The sequence below is a fragment of the Callithrix jacchus genome, chromosome 1 (assembly GCF_049354715.1).
Source record: "Callithrix jacchus isolate 240 chromosome 1, calJac240_pri, whole genome shotgun sequence".
In the NCBI taxonomy this organism is placed as follows: domain Eukaryota; kingdom Metazoa; phylum Chordata; class Mammalia; order Primates; family Cebidae; genus Callithrix; species Callithrix jacchus.
This window is the reverse complement of record NC_133502.1, coordinates 136,252,918-136,271,301: the sequence shown is the minus strand read 5'-3', so window position 1 is coordinate 136,271,301 and position 18,384 is coordinate 136,252,918. Positions and strand designations below refer to the sequence as shown.

The following is an 18,384-nucleotide window of genomic DNA, read 5'->3' as shown; positions in this document are numbered from 1 at the left end:
ATGCCTTGAACAGGTTATTATCTGCTTTTTAACTCAGTGTACGTATTGATAAATTAACAGTAACGGTTTTCATTCGGTCACTGAATCCATTTTTGTAGTCTGGAATAATTGTATTGAGAGCATCAAAAATGACTGTTACTCAGTTTTGAAATGAAATAAGCTATCCCCACCATTTGTGATGTGACTTCCATGTCTTTGTAACCTGGCTTCTCTAACTGTTTCAGCAAAAGATTCCATACTTTTTTTATTTAATCTCTAAATAGTTTTCTCAGAGGTTCAAATATTTGTATATCTTCTATATGTATATGCATATCTCTACCTCTGTGACAACTTACCTGTTTTTGTTTCCATTTCCTTGGGGGAATGAAGTGAAACTAAAATGCCAGGGAACAAATTGAAATTGGGACTAAAATACTTATGATTATTTGATGATGGCTCGTTATAACTTACAAGACCTTAGGTAAGATTACACACATGCTTTGTCTTTGTCTACTTAACATCATTCATTACCTTTCCCCTCTTGGCCATTTTTCCACTTATGAACCAGACATTCTGCATTTTGTTTTCTTCTTCCAGTATACCTTGGTTTTGACTTCAAGCTTATGCACAAGCTTTTGTACACTGGAAGATGGCATATACCTTGAACTCTTCCTTCTCTGAACTTCCATCTCTACCTGCCAAGATGTCAACCTAGATGCTGCTGTAGGCAATAAAAATATATTCAATCCTCCAAGACTGAGTTGAAGAAACGTTCTTTTTTTCTTAATAGGATAATGTATCCTCTGGAATTTTCAGGCCAGGAAGAATATTGTCAAATTACCTGAAAAGATAGTGGTGTCAAGAGCTGAGTTATGACTACCTGTTCCACTACTTCTGTCTTAAATAAGATAAATGACCACAATCTATGTGACCTTCATCTCCTGGACCTCATTTTCTTCATCATAAAATCAGAGATTTTGACTATGACGCCTCTGAGGACCTTTCCAGTTCTAACATGATGGTTTTATAATTTTTAAAATATTATAGCAAATTATTACTTTTCTGTATTTTTCCTTCTATTTCATATATATTCCAGACAGATTAGTGGTTTTATTTTTAATCATCTAAAGAGGCTTTAATAATGCATTTACATTGAATATTTGATTTCTCTAGTTAAACATAGCAATATTTAACATTTATTGAGTCCTATGATTCCAGACACTTTATACATGTTATTTCACATTGACTTTTGTTCACCTTTCTAAATTAGGAATGATGAAAAGTTCACATGAATGTTTTTGATATTTCTGTACAAGATCAGAGGCAAGCTCATTATGGCCTTGTCAGTAAATCGATAGTGCTGAAGGCAGCAGACACGAAGGGTGAAGGACTTACCACAGGGTCACTATACACAGACACTGGATATTAGTAAAAAGATGATATTCTTCTTTATATTGTCATCTTAGTAATGCTTGATGATGTTCTATTTCAATGATTAATAATTTAATTGATATCTTAAAATAGACACTGATAAATGCACTTGTGTTTAGAGCAAAAACATTGATTAGAGAAATGGCAAAAATTATAGTCATGGGCTGTTTATTTTTTAAAATAAAATTAGGAATGTACCTCTCTAAAAAAGGAACAACAATAACAACAACAAAAATATGGCAGAGATTAATTTACAGTTCCTATCTTTAATCTGTGCCTTGCAAACTCAAATGCTTACAATTTGCTGGGCCACTTGTCCAAGGTCATACAGTATGTTAGAGTGAAGTTTGATCTAGAGAGGTTATTCAAATACGAAGTATTTAAAATTAAAATATATCTGAATGTTTGTGCCATATAATATAATGAATATCATGCTCTGTATTTAATACTCTTTTGAAATGTGGAAGAATTTAAATGAATGAAATATATATTTTTACATGTGTTTACAAATATGTTATATGTGTTTATGTATACTTTTTAAGTTAGCAATATTATTTCTTTAAAGTATTTAACAATTTTGTTGATATATACATTCACTTATCCATCCATTAATAGATCTGTTCACACATCTATTTGACAAATATGGAATAATTACTATGTTTCTTTTTTTTTTCTTTCTTTCTTTTGAAAGCCTTCCAGGCTTAATCAATTCTCCTGTTTCAGCCTCCCAGATAGCTGGAATTACAGGTGTGTACCACCATGCTCAACCAATTTTTTGTATTTCTTTTGGAGATGGGGTTCACCATTTTGGCCAGGCTGGTCTCTAACCCTTGAGCTCAAGTGATCTACCCACCTCTGCCTCCCAAAGTGCCATGATTACTATGTTTTTAACATGCAAAGTCTCAAACATATAATATATGTCAATATCTCAGGAAATCAGAATATTAGAGTAATAACATTTCTGTTTTCTAAATCTTCAAAAACACTATTTATTTATAGTAGCAGCTTGCCCTCACAACTCTACTCAAGAAGGTAGCACAAGTAGAATTATTTTTATTTTGTATATGAAGATGCAATCATAGAATGAATTTGAAGACTTAATCCAAATTACAGAGCAAGGTAACACCAATACCAGGAATTAAACCCATATATTTTCACTCAATCTTAGTGAAACTTCTATGGATTATTAATGTAAGAAAAACAAAGTTTACAATTATTAAATTATTTCAACCCCATACATGTGTTGAATGGCAGTCATCCAAAATAATGACCTTATAGTAAAGCAGTTTTATATAGAAAATATATGTAGAGAGAGTAAAGCAGTTTTATATAGAATCACACACCTGAACAATAACCAAAACCAGTAATCATTATCCATACGATAATATAAAGCACTTGAAAAGTGACTGTTGTGACTAATGAACTGAATATTTTATTTTGTTGTATTGCAATTGATGTAGATTGAAATAGTCACATATGGCTAATGACAACTGTATTAATCATTTCAGGTTTACAGTCTTTGGCATCTGTTTCTGAACTATGTGGTGTAAATGTTCATTTAATGTAATTGAGTATACCATAGAATCTGAGGCTTGAATCATTCTAAGAGATGATCTACTCCATTCACTTTCAGACTTTGGCAGTGACTTCCAATTAGAAATTAAGTTAAATTTGAGACATTATGCACACATATGCATGCAGTCACTCCAAAGTTTCATGAAGATAACTATTGTCTTCAGTGAGTTGCATACTGATGTTTTAATACTATTACATTTTAAAAAGTGTTATCTGAATTTTGAAAAGATTGCTGAGCTTGCTTTTACAAATAAAGAAATTGTGTCTCAGAAAGGTGGATGAACCTCCAAGTATAGCAAGAATGTAAGATATAAAACCATTGTTCTACATTTAACACATCGCCTTAAAAATAAACATTTGGCTTTTATTTGTCTTCAATTTAGAAATATATACTTATAGCTGTAAATGAGCCACTGAATATGTCTGCTGTATTAATCTCGTTCCTCCATGAAGCATGTTTATAGACCAAATGCTTTTTTTTTTACAAAAATTTAAAAGTATGAAGTTTATGCACTACTCTACAAGCTTCCCTTTTGCTGTTTGCCCAGTGGAAGACTACACATGGGATTGCCACTTTGATTGCTGTTCTGTATTACAAACTTTGCATAGGTAAGCACTTCAGGAACTAAACCTTAGGACATCTGAAATGTTTTACAAATAAGATCCTAATTTCCACTGAAAATCTGAGTGATCTGCTATTCAATATTTCCCTATGTAATTGAAACTAGGTCCAGTGATTAAAATATATCGCACTATGTATCTCAAAGATGCTAAAGAAAGAATAAACACTATCAAATAAACAATGACACAGTGGTTTATCACTTAGAGTTTCATACTTATCGGAAGAGCTGTGTTAGATGAATTTATTAAGTTTTTAAAATTATACTCCATTTTTCTTTATTTTAAAAATAAAGGAGTAAGTTAAGGAATTCCCAAAACTTCTAAAGGAAAGTTTCGGTCTGATAATTTAAAATAGCATTTGACTCAGTGTCATAGATATGGATTTAAAAGCATTAACACCAACTAGACACTGTGGTTCACATCTGTAATCCCAGCACTTGGGGAGGCCAAGATGGGGAGATCACTTGAGGTTAGGAGTTTGAGACAGCCTGGCCAACGTGATGAAACTTTGTCTCTATTAAAAATATAAAAATCAGCCAGGCATGGTGGTGAGCACCTGTAATCCTAGCACCTTGAGAGGCTGAAGCAGGAAAATCACTTGAACCCTAGAATCTGAGGTTGCAGTGGGCCTAGATGGTGTCACTGCACTCCAGCCTGGGCTACAGCGAGAGATTCTGTGTCTAAATAAATAAATAAATAAATAAGCAGTCGTGAAGTCTTTGCCTACGCCTATAACCTAAATGTTATTGCCTAGGTTTTCTTCTAGGGTTTTTATGGTGTTAGGTCTTATGTTTAAGTCTTTAATCCATCTGGAGTTAATTTTTGTCGATAGTGTAAGAAAGGGATCCAGTTTCAGCTTTCTGCATATGGCTAGCCAGTTTTCTCAACACCATTTATTAAATAGGGAATCCATTCATCATTGCTTGTTTTTGTCAGGTTTGTCAAAGATCAGATTGATGTAGATGTGTGATGTTGCTTCCAGGACCTCTGTTCTGTTCCATTGTTCTATATCTTTGTTTTGGTACCAGTACCATGCTGTTTGGATTACTGTATCTTTGCAGTATAGTTTGAAGTAAGGTAACCTAATATCTACAGCTTTGTTTTTTTGCTTAGGATTGTCTTGGCTATGTGGGCTCTCTTTTGGTTCCATATGAAGTTTGAAGTGTTTTTTTTTTCAATTTTGTGAAGAAAGTCAATGGTAGTTTAATAGGAATAGCATAGAATCTATAAATGACTTTGGACAGTATGGCCATTTTCACTGTATTGATTCTTCTTAACCATGAGCATGGAATGTTTTCCCTCTGTTTATGTCCTCTCTTATTTCCTTGAGCAGTGGTTTGTAGTTCTCCTTGAAGAGGTCCTTCACATTCCTTGTTGTTGTATTCCTAGGTATTTTGGTCTTTTTGTAGTAATTGTGAATGGGAGTTCACTCATAATTTGGCTCTCTGTTTTTCTGTTATTTGTGTATAGGAATGCTTGTGATTTTTTCATGTTGATTTTGCATCCTGACACTTGGATGAAGTTGCTTATCAGCTTAAGGAGATTTTGGCCTGAGATGATGGGGTCTTCTAAATATATAATCATGTCATCTGCAAATAGAGAGAATTTTACTTCCTCTTTTCCTAATTGAATACCCTTTATTTCTTTTTCTTGCCTGATTGCCCTGGCCAGAACTTCCAATATTATATTGAATAGGAGTGGTGAGAGAGGACATCCTTGTCGTGTGCCAGTTTTCAAAGGGGATGCTTCCAGTTTTTGCCCATACAGTATGATATTGGCTGTGCATTTACAAAAGCCAAAATAGACAAATGGAATCTAATTAAACTAAGAGCTTCTGTACAGCAAAAGAAACTATCATTAGAGTGAACGGCAACCAACAGAATGGGAAAAAAATTTTGCAATCTACCCATCTGACAAAGGACTAATAACCAGAATCTACAAAGAACTTAAACAAATTTACAAGAAACAACCAAACTACCCCATCAAAAAGTGGGGGAAGTATATGAACAGACACTTCCCAAAAGAAGACATTTATGTAGCCAACAGACATATGAAAAAAAGCTCCTCATAATTGGTCATTAGAGAAATGTAAAACAAAACTGCATTGAGATATCATCTCATGCCAGTTAGAATGGTGATCATTAAAAGATCAGGAGACAACTGATGCTGGAGAAAATGTGTAGAAATAGGAAGACTTTTACACTGTAGGTAGGAGGGTAAATTAGTCCAATTATTGTGAAAGACAGTGTGGTGATTCCTCAAGGATCTGGAACTAGAAATACCATTTGACCCAGCAATTCCATCACTGGGTTTATACACAAAGGATTATAAAACATTAAACCAAAAAGACACATGCAAAGGTATGTTTACTGCAGCACTGTTCACAATAGCAAAGAGTTGGAACCAACCCAAATGCCCATCAAAGATAGACTGGATAAAGAAAATATGGCACATATATACCATGGAATACTATGCAGCCATAAAAAAGGGTGAATTCATGTTCTTTGCAGGGATATGGATGAAGCTGGAAACCGTCATTCTAAGCAAACTGACACAAGAGCAGAAAACCAAACACCCCATGTTCCCACTCATAAGTGGGTGTTAAACAATGAGAACATATGGACACAGGGAGGGGAATATCACACACTGGGGCCTGTCAAGGGTTAGCAGGGTTAAGGAAGGGATAACACGGGATGGGAGGATTGGGAAGAGCTAACATTAGGAGAAATGCCTAACATAGATGATGGGGTGATGGATGCAGCAAACTACCATTATATAACTGTGTAACAAACCTGCATGTTCTGCACATGTACCCCAGAACTTAAAGTATAATAATAAAAAATAAATAAATAAATAAATAAAATAAAAACATCACTACCAACAGCAACACTTTGGTACTCTGTCCTGTTAGAAACATTGAGATAAACCAAACCATGAAAAAGTGCTTGTCTTATATCTACCTAATTTTCTTCATAGCTACTCTGTGGTTTTTGTTGTTTGGACTCTCTGGATCTTACCAGAAAGTGTCAATGGGAGATTTTCAAATGGCAACCAGGATTCATAGTTTTTCTTCAATTAATCTATAAATGATTTTTATTTAAAATGTGTAAGGATAATCTTTGTCCAGTCATGCCACCAGAAATAAGAAATAAGTTTGTTTCTGTGATACCTGCACCATGGCTGCTAACTGGTTGATAACAACAGTGAGGGGTCAGCAATTTTAGGATATATCCTGATTATAGGTATGTTAAATGTTTTAAGAATGCAAATATCATTAATCGTTGTTGTAGATAAGGTAGACTTGCAGTTTGTAAATTTGGTGGGTAAATATTTAGAAAAAACTGGTAATGTAACCAGTCTCAAAGTATCTTCCTAAAAGATAATTTATTAATCACAGAGGAAAAAATAATATTTACAATGGAAAACCCTATAGACACTTCTCTGAGTGAGTACTGTCAATATTATTATTGGTAAGACATAGTGACATCATGAACATCTTGATATAATGGAATTAGAAGAATCTACTCATGAAAAAACGTGAGAAAATCTGAATTGAGGAACATTCTGCAAAGAAGTACTTTTCAAAAGTGTTAAGATCATGAAAGATAAAATAAGAGCAAAGAACGGTCATAGATTGAAGGAAACTAAGAAGAAAAGCAATTAAATATACAATTGGACCCCAGAGAGTATCATGGAACAGAAATAAGATATTAATAAACAACTTTAGGGAAATCCAGATGAGAGGTATATAGGTACTCTTATTTTTCCAACTTTTCTATATGTCTAAAATTAGTTTAAAATTAAAAATAAGAAAAATATGCATTGTGGAATTTATGAATTACATAATTTGGGGAGTTTTTTTATAATTCAGAAATTTTTCTGATATAAAATACTTAGGAAAATGGCAAATATCTTTACAAATATGTTACAGATTAAAGTATTATATGTTTAGACTTGGCAATTCTAAAATAGAATTCAATTCAATATATAAGAATTTATACTGTCATTCTATAGAACACCCTGCTATTCACTTTTTTTTCCTGAAAGATAACACATTTAAGCTTTTCCTTCTAACACAAGCTGATACCAAGTTTTAACTTTTATAATTTGCTACACATTATTGTAGCAACTGGTGCAAAGGAATTTCTAAACCAGTCTGATAATTATAAATACCGTTCTAAAAATCTGTGAAATGAGCAAGGAATGTCTGCCAATCTTTTTTTTTTTTTTTTTCAGAAAAAAACTGAAAGCTTATTTTCCATAACTGATTTATGTCTTCAAAATGGCGTATTCTTAGAGAATAACTGAGGCAGAAACTTACTTGAAGAGAGAAGAGAGTCTTGCTGCTTGCCCCAATCCACTTTCTGGTTTGTGTATAAATATATTAGGTGGCTTTAAGAATCCACTGGCTTTTTACCTTTGTCTTTCAAAGTGATGCATTTTCTTGGCCTTTAAGGTATTGAAGTATATAAGTTAAAAGATGTCAGGTTGACAGTCTCTATGTAAAGTCTATCACTGTTTTTCTCATTCTCTATCAAACAACAAGTATTCATTCTAAGTATGACTAATCAAATGATGGGTTTCTGTGGATTAGTGAATTTTGTAATTGTAGAGCCAGAGATTATAAAGACTGTAAAGTTCTCTGCTACCCATTTTCAAGGTTGATTTTGGCATTACTTTTTTGAGCATCTAATAAGAATAATTAGCATTACTATACTTACTGTGCACAGCATCAATTATTATGCTGAATTCTTTAATATCTATTAGGCAGATAATTAGAGATTATAAAATTTGTGTTTATAAATATTAAGCGATTTACCTAAGGTCACTCAGGCAGGTTTCAAACCTAGGAAATCTAGTTTCAGCGCCCACATCCTTAACCTCTGTACCACACTATAAGCAGGAGTTTAGCATTCAAAGATGGATAAAAAGGTAGTGTAGCCTTTAAGAAGTTCAGAGATGAAAGGTTAAATCTCTTGTTTACACAAAACAAGTGTTGTGGAAGCAATGAAGCTTGAGTGCCTCCAGTTAACCATAATATTAACTAGAATTTGCATTTCTTCCCAGGCCATGCTTTGAGCATCAGGCTGTGTATCTAGCTATTACTGTGTAGCAAACTACCCAAAATTCATCTTCACTTAGTAAGCGCTTATGATTGCCCAGAAATCCATGGGTTTTCTGAGAAGTGTTTGAGCTTTGAACCAGGCTTGGCTAATCTGAGCTGGCTCACTTACCCATCTAAGTTCTTATAGCCTTGCTGGGCTCTGGGTTTCCTTAAGCCCATGTCTGCCTATTGAATAACTGTCAATTGGGGTAGAGAGAGTAATTGGGCCTCATGCCTTTAATCATCTAACAGGCTAAATTAGCCTTGCTCACATCATGATCCAGAACTTTAAGTAAGAATGCAAAACCTCTTGAGATGAAGGTTCAGAAGAGGCAAACCATCATTTGTACCACATTTTATTGGCCAAAGCAAGTTAACAAGGGTAGCCTAGATCCAAAGTGAGGATAAATAAATTCTGTGTTTTGATGAGAGTAGCAGTAAAATCACATTTCAAAAGATATCTGAAGAACTCAGGGTATATTTGTAATTAGCTACACACACACACACACACACACACACACACACACACACATACACACACACCCTGCTTACATAATGTGTCTGTCTTTTATATGGATAGTTTATGACCTCATCACCTGAATGAAACAGTCCTTCCTGAGCTGCACAGTATTCTTCCTTTTTACTTTTCATCTGTCCACACATACCCTAGATAGTTTCTATGAGAATCCTCTAATATTGATCTGCTTTTTGGACACAAATAAGAATTCAGTTTGCAGTTGTAACTTTTATGTTAAGGTGAGAGCTAGAAGGTAGACCCTGGAGGCTGATCAGTTTCCATCATGGTCTCAAATGTTCTGTGTAGAAATGTTGTGGCTTTGATGACAGTAAGAAGGCATTTCTGGATATTTAAGATACCCTGCATTCCAGGAATACAGGTCATAATTTTGTAGGCCTGCTTTAGCATAGCTTATTTGCCTGAAGAATCAGGAAAGTTTGGTATCACCTAATTTCCACTGGCTTAATCTCTTCTTGAAAGTGGACAAGGTCGGTCTGCCTCTGCTAAGTGCCCTGTATTAGTTAATTTATACGCAGTGCTTTATGTAACTGCCAATAATTACCATGATTTAGATACTATTTCGACTTTATTGATGGAAAAGTAAGGTTTAGTGCAGTTAAGTAATTGTCTTGGATGCAGTTAATTTTTAAGCAGAGTTTGAACTCACATTTATTTAACATAAAAGCTTATTTCCTAAGAATGAAGTGGTACTGTGGAAACCTTGGGCCAATCAATTAGAATAATTTACAGTTCTGTTTAAGAAAAACAAATATATAAAGTCATATCTGGCCTGGTGTGGTGGCTCATGCCTATAATCCCAGCACTCTGGGAGGTGAGGTAAGCAGATCACTTGGGGTCAGGAGTTTGAGACCAGTCTGGCCAACAGGGCGAAACCTCTTCTTTTCGAAAAATAAAGAAAATTAGCTGGGCATAGTGGTGTGTGCCTGCAGTCCCTGCTACTCGGATGGTTGAGGCAGGAGAATCTCTTGAACCTCAGAGGCAGAGGTTGCAGTGAGCTGCTATTGCACCATTGCACTCCAGCCTGGGTGACAAAGTGTGACTCTGAATCAAATAAATAAAACAATGGAAACTTAAAAAAAAAAGGCTATATCTGCCTTATAATTATTTATGATTGAAGACAATTTATTATTTAATGGTGGAACATAATTTTTTAGATATTCTGAGTAAAATCTAGGCCTCAACTTTCTAATGGAGTAAATTGACCTGTTACTTAACCTACTTATTTTTGCCTCTTCTTATTTATCCTACGTGGCTATAATAACTATATTTTTTACCCATTTTTTTGGATTCTGCATTTTCTCCTTACAAACTAATCACTGATTTGTAACACTGGTTGAACTGTGAAGTAACATTTCATTTTTATGGAGAAATCTCACATCTTGAGCATTCATATCCTTGAAATATCATTCTTGTTTTGTTTGTTTGTAGTTATTTTATTTAGTTTATACAGATATTGATCCTAAGTAGTAGCATGTATTTTAGCCATATCATTCAGCTATATTGACTGGTAATGGTTTAGTTTATTTATTATAGAATGAGGAATGTAGCTTATAGAGGTTGTTAATGTAAGAGTGATGCCTTTAACAGCTATGTTGATCAGAACAATGAAAAATGTAATGGAACTTTTAAATTAAATATTTCCTCTGGTTATAAAACTATTCCATACTGGTTATTGAATTAGTGAAGATTAAATAACAAAGAATACAAATAAATTCCAGGAATTCAACCTCCAGAAGTAATTCATAATATTTTGGGATATTTTCTTCCAGTGTTTTTGTATAATTTTTTAAAAAATCGCACAGCTGACAAAAATATAAATCTATACTATTTTTTTCTACAAATAATATAACATAAGTGTTTGCAGTGTAACTAGGTTAAAGAGTAAAAAATTCAAGGCATGAAATGAGGGAAGCACGTAATGTTAAGTTTATCATTAGAATGAAAATTGTATGAACTTCCATTTTCATTTACCAAAGGATCATTTATAGAAAGCCTGCTTTTTAGGCATTAGTACAAATGTGGAAACTTGATTTCTATCCTTTAAGGAACTCAGCATGGTCAAATTACAATATCATGTGCTGGCTCACACATGTAATCCCAGTCCTTTAAAAGGCTGAGGAGGGAGGACTTCTTGAGCTCAGTAGTTTGAGATCAGCCCTTGCAATATATTGAGACCTCATATCTACTGAAAATCAAAACAATTATGTGAGCATAGTGGTGTGCACCTGTAGTCCCAGGTACTTAGGAGTCTGAGGTGGGAGGATTGCTTCAGTGCAAGAGACTGAGACTGTACTGTGGTTGGTCATGCCATTGCACTCCAGACTGGGAGACAAATTGAGACCTTGTCTCAAAAAAAGAGAAAAATGAAAAAAAAAAAATCAACAGTAGAAATATCTACATATTGGAATAGTATTCACCCATCAAAAAGGAATAAAATCCTGTCATTTGCAACAACATGGATTAACCTGGGAGACATGTGGCTAAGTGAGATAAGCCAGACATGGAAAGATAAATACCACCTGATGTCACTCAGGTGTGGAATCCTAAAAAGATAATCACATATAGTGGTTGCCAGAGGATGGGGTGGTTGAAGGTGAAGTGAGGAGATGTTGATCAAAGAATTCCAAATTTCAGCTAGGCAAGAGGAAAAAGTTAAAGAGATCTATTATACAACATGGTGACTATGGTTAATAATATATTGTATTCTTGAAAAATGCTTTGTGAATGGAAAGTGTTCATCACAACCATGATAACTGTGAGATAAAATATGTATTTATTAACCAGATTTTGTCATTTCATTTCAAAACATCATGCTATGTACAGTGAATACATACAATTTTACCTGTAAATATAAAAAAAAAGCTTAAAAAATAGTAGAAGTATCTGTAGGGCTCTTGAATAATACAGAGCTTAAAACATTATCTTCGAAATCAGCTATTATTAAACAATAGCTGTAACTTGGGAATCTCATCAATCATGATTTTATATATATATTATTTTGTTTGAGAAACAAACACATTGTAAACATAAGTTCTCACTGTAATACATTAAAAAAATATTCAAGCATTTCATGAAAGACCCTGAGGTTTTAATGTTTTACTATTTGCAAAGAGAAGCTATAACATGCACTGACTGTTGTGATACTTTGCAGTGTTTATGGGGTTCATCTCATTATTTATTTTGCTTCTATTCTTAGTAATCAGGGGGTTCCAACTTATTCCTCACTTTTTTCTGTATTTTTTCACCTCCTTTTTATAAAGCTGAATTTCAACAAGTGTTTGAAAAACAGATTACAATCTATGAAAGGAACATTTTCTCATTCATGGGGGCAGATACTGTGAATGGGCCATCAGGGAAATGTAGCTGGTATTCTTCTAATACAGGAACTGCATTTTTTTTTTCTTTTCTGATAAACAATATAAGCCATTGTAAGGCTTTAGTAAGGGAAGACGTTATCTTTTTTGGCCAACAGACAGTTGTAATATAGCTAAAGGCAACAACAAAGTGTTAGAAATTAGATTTTCAACAAACTTGAACTGACATATTTCAGATTGAAACATACATTTTGTCAAAGTGGATTTCCTGTTCAGCATACATCTCAGAAAATTCACACACAACAGTAGTAGGAAAATTATCTCATCACCATGTATATCTCATTGGATTAGGTGTTATGACATTACCCAGGAGACACATTTCAATATCACTCTCCCCCATCTCTCTCTGCTTCTCCCTTCTACTCTAATCTGGGACCAGATAGTTAAAATGTGTCTAAATTTTCTAAAGTTGAGTTCCTCTTTATGGGTAATCTGCTTGTTTAATGATAATGTTTTAGTGTCTATTAATAATATGTGTGGAAAAGTACAGAAGGAAGATTATTGGTCCTGCTATAGTCAAATTAGCAGTAACCTGAATAGGAAGTGATGTCATTAAATCTAAATTTAGCTATTAATAACATTCATATATTCAGGATTGATATTTACAAACCTTTATTGAGCATTTACCATGCACTCAATTCTAGAAATGAAATGATGAATAAGACATAGTCTTTACCTCAAACTTCTATCAATGGTGCTGTGAATACAGGTAGCCATTATATTTTGTTAATAATCCTTTAGGGCCAGGGATGGTGGCTCACGCCTGTAATCCCATCTCTTTGGGAGGCTGAAGCAGGAGAATTGCTTGAACCTAGGAGGCAGGTGGATCATGAGGTCAGGAGTTTGAGACCAGCCTGGCCAACATGGTGAAACCTTGTCTCTACTAAAAATATAAAAATTAGCCGGGCATAGTGGTGGGCACTTGTAATCCCAGCTACTTGGGAGGCTGAAGCAGGAGAATTGCTTGAACCTAGGAGGCAGAGGTTGCAGTGAGCCAAGAGCATGCCACTGCACTCCAACCTGGGTGATAGAGGAAGACTCTATCTCAAAAGATAGTAATAATAATAATCCAATAAACCTTTAACAGATATATTAAACTGATTGAAGAAATTATATATGCCACTTGAAGATTCGAAATATGGGGTTTGGATTCCTGTTGACAGTTATTTAACAATAAAAATTTATATGATCAGAAATATATTTTGGCCGGAAAATTCTAACACAATGTAGAGGGCAGTTTAAAGGGTTTTATTGATGCTGAAATTAGGAAGACCAGCTAGAGGCTTTTGTTCCAGTGGCAGCAGGGCAAAGTCAAGTGTATGGTCATTGTGGTTGGAAGGACATTAAGACTCTAAGAGAAGAAGAAAGGATGGAATATTTGTATTCTCTGAATACATGAAGTTGTTAATATTTGGGAAAAAAGTTCTTCATAGGACACATAAATCTGCTATACATATTATTTTTGCTAAAGATCCAGGCAGCATACTTAATATTTAGCTTCATAAATAGCTTCTGATATAATTTTTTGGCCTATAACCTTATAAGATCACAAAGGTTTTGGGTATTCTGAAATCACTTGCCTATAGATTGAATACTTATTTCTCAGGTTAGTCTTATGTGCACTGGTGGATCTTAGACTAACTTAAGCTATGTAAATATATATTGTTGATTAAAATGAATGTTATTTATTGTTTAGTTATTTATTGATTTGGATTTCCAAAATGGGTATTAACATTCAATTTTACCTAAAACTATATTTAGGTATAATTTTGTACTATGTAAGCATCATTTTGTAACTACTGTATCTGAATTTTGACCATATTAAATATTAATTTCAATAAAATCCTTTAAATGAAAGAGGGCTAACTAGAATCAATAACTATAGTATTCATTTATATTTATTATTTAAATTTTAAAATGGAAAGATAATTTTTAAGAAGGTATGCATTATTAAAATTTGCTAAAAAATAAATAGGCATATATAGTATCCTGCTGCTCTTAATGTTCATTTTTGTTAGACTGTAACATAAATGTCCTCTTTTTTCCTTTATTATAAATATAAATTCCATATTCATTCTCTGAAAACTCATTTTGGAAAATGGAGGAAAAATACTTTGTATATATTATCTAACCCATTTTCAATTTTTCAAAAATTAAATAATATGACAAACAATAACCTTTTTGGTTATGTGCATGTGTTCTGGTCTCACTTGGTGATGATTCAAGTGCTGCTTTGTGAGTCCACTCAAACTGTTGGGTACTTAATTAGTGAGCCAACAAGTACATGTTTGAATGCTGACTATGTAGGCAGCATTGTGTTAATTTTTTAAAAGTAAGTCATTTCATAATAATTTCTCTTTTTTTGGCTCAAAGAGAGTAGCCTGACCTTGTTGGGTTAACTGCTAGAGTTCACTTATTCAGAAATGTGTATTGTGTGCCTACCAGATACGAGGTAACATGTTAGATATCAAGAATCTAGCATAGTTAGCAAGAGAAGGAAGTGTATGAAGAGAGTAACAATGCCTTGAGAAGTGCTGTCACAAGGAAGAGAGAACTCTTTGATCCATAGAGGAGAGTGATTAACTTTGCTTAGGAGAACATGTCTAGTTCTTTATTACTTTAATGTAGTGAAAAATCTACTGCAATACTTGTAAAAGGTCAGTGCATAAGGAAGCAAGGAATAGTTAAGAGCATTGTATCAGAAAATGAAATGTGAAACCTTAAAGCAACATTTTAAAAAATGCTTGTTTTTTACATGTGTTTTAAACTGTGAGATCATGTATAAGATCCTCATAAAGTGAGTTCTGTTTTCATTGAATTTCGGTCCCTGTCTGGGAAGAAAATCGACTAACAGAATAAATGTAATAAAAAATCAGACCCCTCAGTTGTCATAAGCAATTCGAAGAAGAGACTTTAATGTGGAATAATTGTATGGGCATAATAATAGAAGCAGTCCACTATTCTGCATGAGTGTGAAGGAAAACCTAGCTGTAAATCCTGCAGTAGGCAGAGAGAAGAAACTCTTTACCTGGGTAGCCAATTTAATAATCATTGAGAAAATTACATAACTAACTCATGTCTTGCTTCCTTTCCCTATAAAATTAAAAATATTTTCAAAATACTTCCATATCCAGTACTTTATTATTTTCATTATAAGAAGGAGAAAATCAGTGGGGTTTCAGAAGCATTGTAGTGTGGAAAAAAATATGGAAGAAAAATCAAATCTTCAGTAGCAGAATTATCAGTAATTTAAGAATGTAGGACAATACCCCAGGAATTACAGAAAAATAAAACAAATATAAACATAAATATTTTTCCTTAACTGCTCCATTTTTACTGCTATAAGCAATGTTATTTTAACTTAAATATTTTTGTTATTTCATGGCAGATACTTTATTCTGACCTAGTTATATATTATGTTAATCTATTTAAAACTGTTATTTGAAATGTGATCCATATTAAGACTAAGAAATTAGTTCAGGAAATATAATGTTAAAAAAAGAAGGCAAACAAAATATCAACATTCATTGTCTTGACATATACACTTAGAGTTATTAGTTGTTGCTTTTCAAGGTCAATTAATCAGTAAGGTAGTTAGTGCTATACTCCCTGCATTTTGCCTATGAGTGTACTGAGAAACAGAAGCATTAAAATACCCTTCTCTTTTTCTCTTCCTCCTACCCTTCTGTGATAATTCATTGAGTTTTATCTCTGTATATCCTGCAGTGTTAAGGAAAAGCATTTTGCTATTGTTGGATTTGAAAACTGTTCTAAATATTCTCTGTTTTTAGGCAGTATACAGTATAGTATAGGCCATAGCAAATACCTGCACATAAACCAGTGTTTCACCAAAAGCCTCGGAAGTACTGTAATTTTTTCTTATTTCTCCTTCAATATACGTAGCTCAGGTAGTCTCCCTCTAAGAGAGACTAATTCCTTGACTCTACACCTTTGCCTCAAATTTTTATCACTTCTTTAGTTAAATAAAACTAAATTAATACTATTTAATGTCAAGGTCACCACCTGCAGGGGTCTGTCCTGCCAACTCTGACTCAGTGACAGATGAAGTACACTGACACACAGATATTAAGACTTGCCATTTTGGCTGAGGTTCTATGGCCCCTTATAGACTCCCTGGAGAGCACTGTAAACAGTTGCAACCGCCTGCCCTCCCCAGCTAGTAAGACTTACGTTTATTTAGTAAAGTCTAATTGACAAAGGCTTGAGTCAATACTACTGGAGTGAAAGATTAAAGCACAAGTTCTGATGCCTAAAGCAAACACCATTAGTAGATAATATCCCTGGTCAAACTTCCCCTGAGAGGACCATCCAGCTCAAAGGTTAGTTTTAAGACCACATGAGTAAACAAGTTAGTTAGGTAAACTCCCCACATACCTTAGCTATTTGCTTTACTTATTAACTAAATGTAAGGGGGATTTAGACTGCCTTCAGCCAAAACTTCTACTGAAACTATGAAAAAGCCCTTAGGTCTTCCAAAAGGGATTGAGACTATACTCTATAATTTTCTCTAATATTATTCCCTTAATATTTTTTTCCACCACCCTGAGTGAATTCCCACAATTTAGTTTAAAATAAAGTCTTGTTTTAAAGTTTATATGTAGTCTGTTGCAACTGTAGTTTCCTTTTCCCTTCACCCTTTGCTCAAATTAGCTCAGTATCCTCACTGCTCACTGACTGTCTTATATACTATTGTCATGCTCACCTCTGTGCTATTAATCTAATTTCCCTTTCTTTTAATGGCATATATGTCATTTCTCTCAGCTCCAGCTCTATTCTTAGTTCTCATACAGTCACCCATGACCAAAGTGTCTCTTCTGGCTTCCTGCAGCCAAGTACCTGGATCTAAACCCTGCCTTCTAATGGCAAATGCTGTTTCCACATTGAGCTTCAGTTCTTGGCCTTCTCTCTTTCCCAAGCTTTTAGAAATGTAAAAATAGGACTCACCTATTAATAAAATCATATTCTAGAGATTTTTAGGAGCCAAATCCATACTCACTGTATATAAACTAACAAAGCAGGAATCCTTTCTTTGGAAATATTCCCACTTGATACTGCAGTCATTATACCTGGGTATGGATTACACTTGAAGTAAAATGTATTGAGATTTTTGAGTCTGTGTGGTTGATAAAAAAATACATACTTATTTTTCATATTTATATATGACAGTACTATGTGGTATATATCATGTTTTGTTTTTGCCTCCGCAGTTCCCTCCATTAGTCTACTAGTTCTTGTATCTTGCATTCCATACTACATTTCTTTGCCAAGGAGATATATATGCCCAAGAAGATGAGTTTCTAAATCATTTTGAGCATATGTTAGCCGTTTCAATGTTTTACCTTAAACACTCAGGTGTAAGTGGAATTTTTGTATTGGATCTCCCATTAAACTGAAAATGGGAGCACTCAGCAAGACATTTGGCTGTTAAACATATGCCTTCAGCTATCACATGCTATCTTTTTCTAAATTTTATTCTTCTTCTTATATTGGTTGCTGAATTTGCAGCTTCTGTCTCCAGAATTTTTATCATCACAGCAAATCCACTGAAAAATCTCCCAGCTGAGCATTGTTGCTTAAGTTTGTAGCTTCTTTGATTAAATATGATTCAATTTGTGTAGTAGGGATTGAGCTCTTATAACTCATAAGGAAAGGAATAGGGAGATATCTGATAATCAATGCATAGAAATATGTCTGTATGCTGTTTACAAAAAAAATCATTGTTTTCTTGTATTCCAGATGCA

The 18,384-nt window shown here is 33.9% G+C and overlaps 1 protein-coding gene across 9 annotated transcripts in view; it reads left to right on the top strand.

The window, feature by feature from the left end:
* LINGO2 (leucine rich repeat and Ig domain containing 2) overlaps positions 1-18,384 on the top strand; it is a 1,279,451-nt gene that overhangs the window by 155,808 nt on the left and 1,105,259 nt on the right. For 2 of the 9 annotated variants that reach the window (XM_078370432.1, XM_078370427.1), the window contains one exon: positions 7,843-7,973. The exons of the other annotated variants lie outside the window; for them this stretch is intronic. The gene's annotated coding sequence lies outside the window, so the exon portion shown is untranslated. The remainder of the gene's footprint in view (positions 1-7,842; positions 7,974-18,384) is intronic. 9 annotated transcript variants of the gene reach the window in all.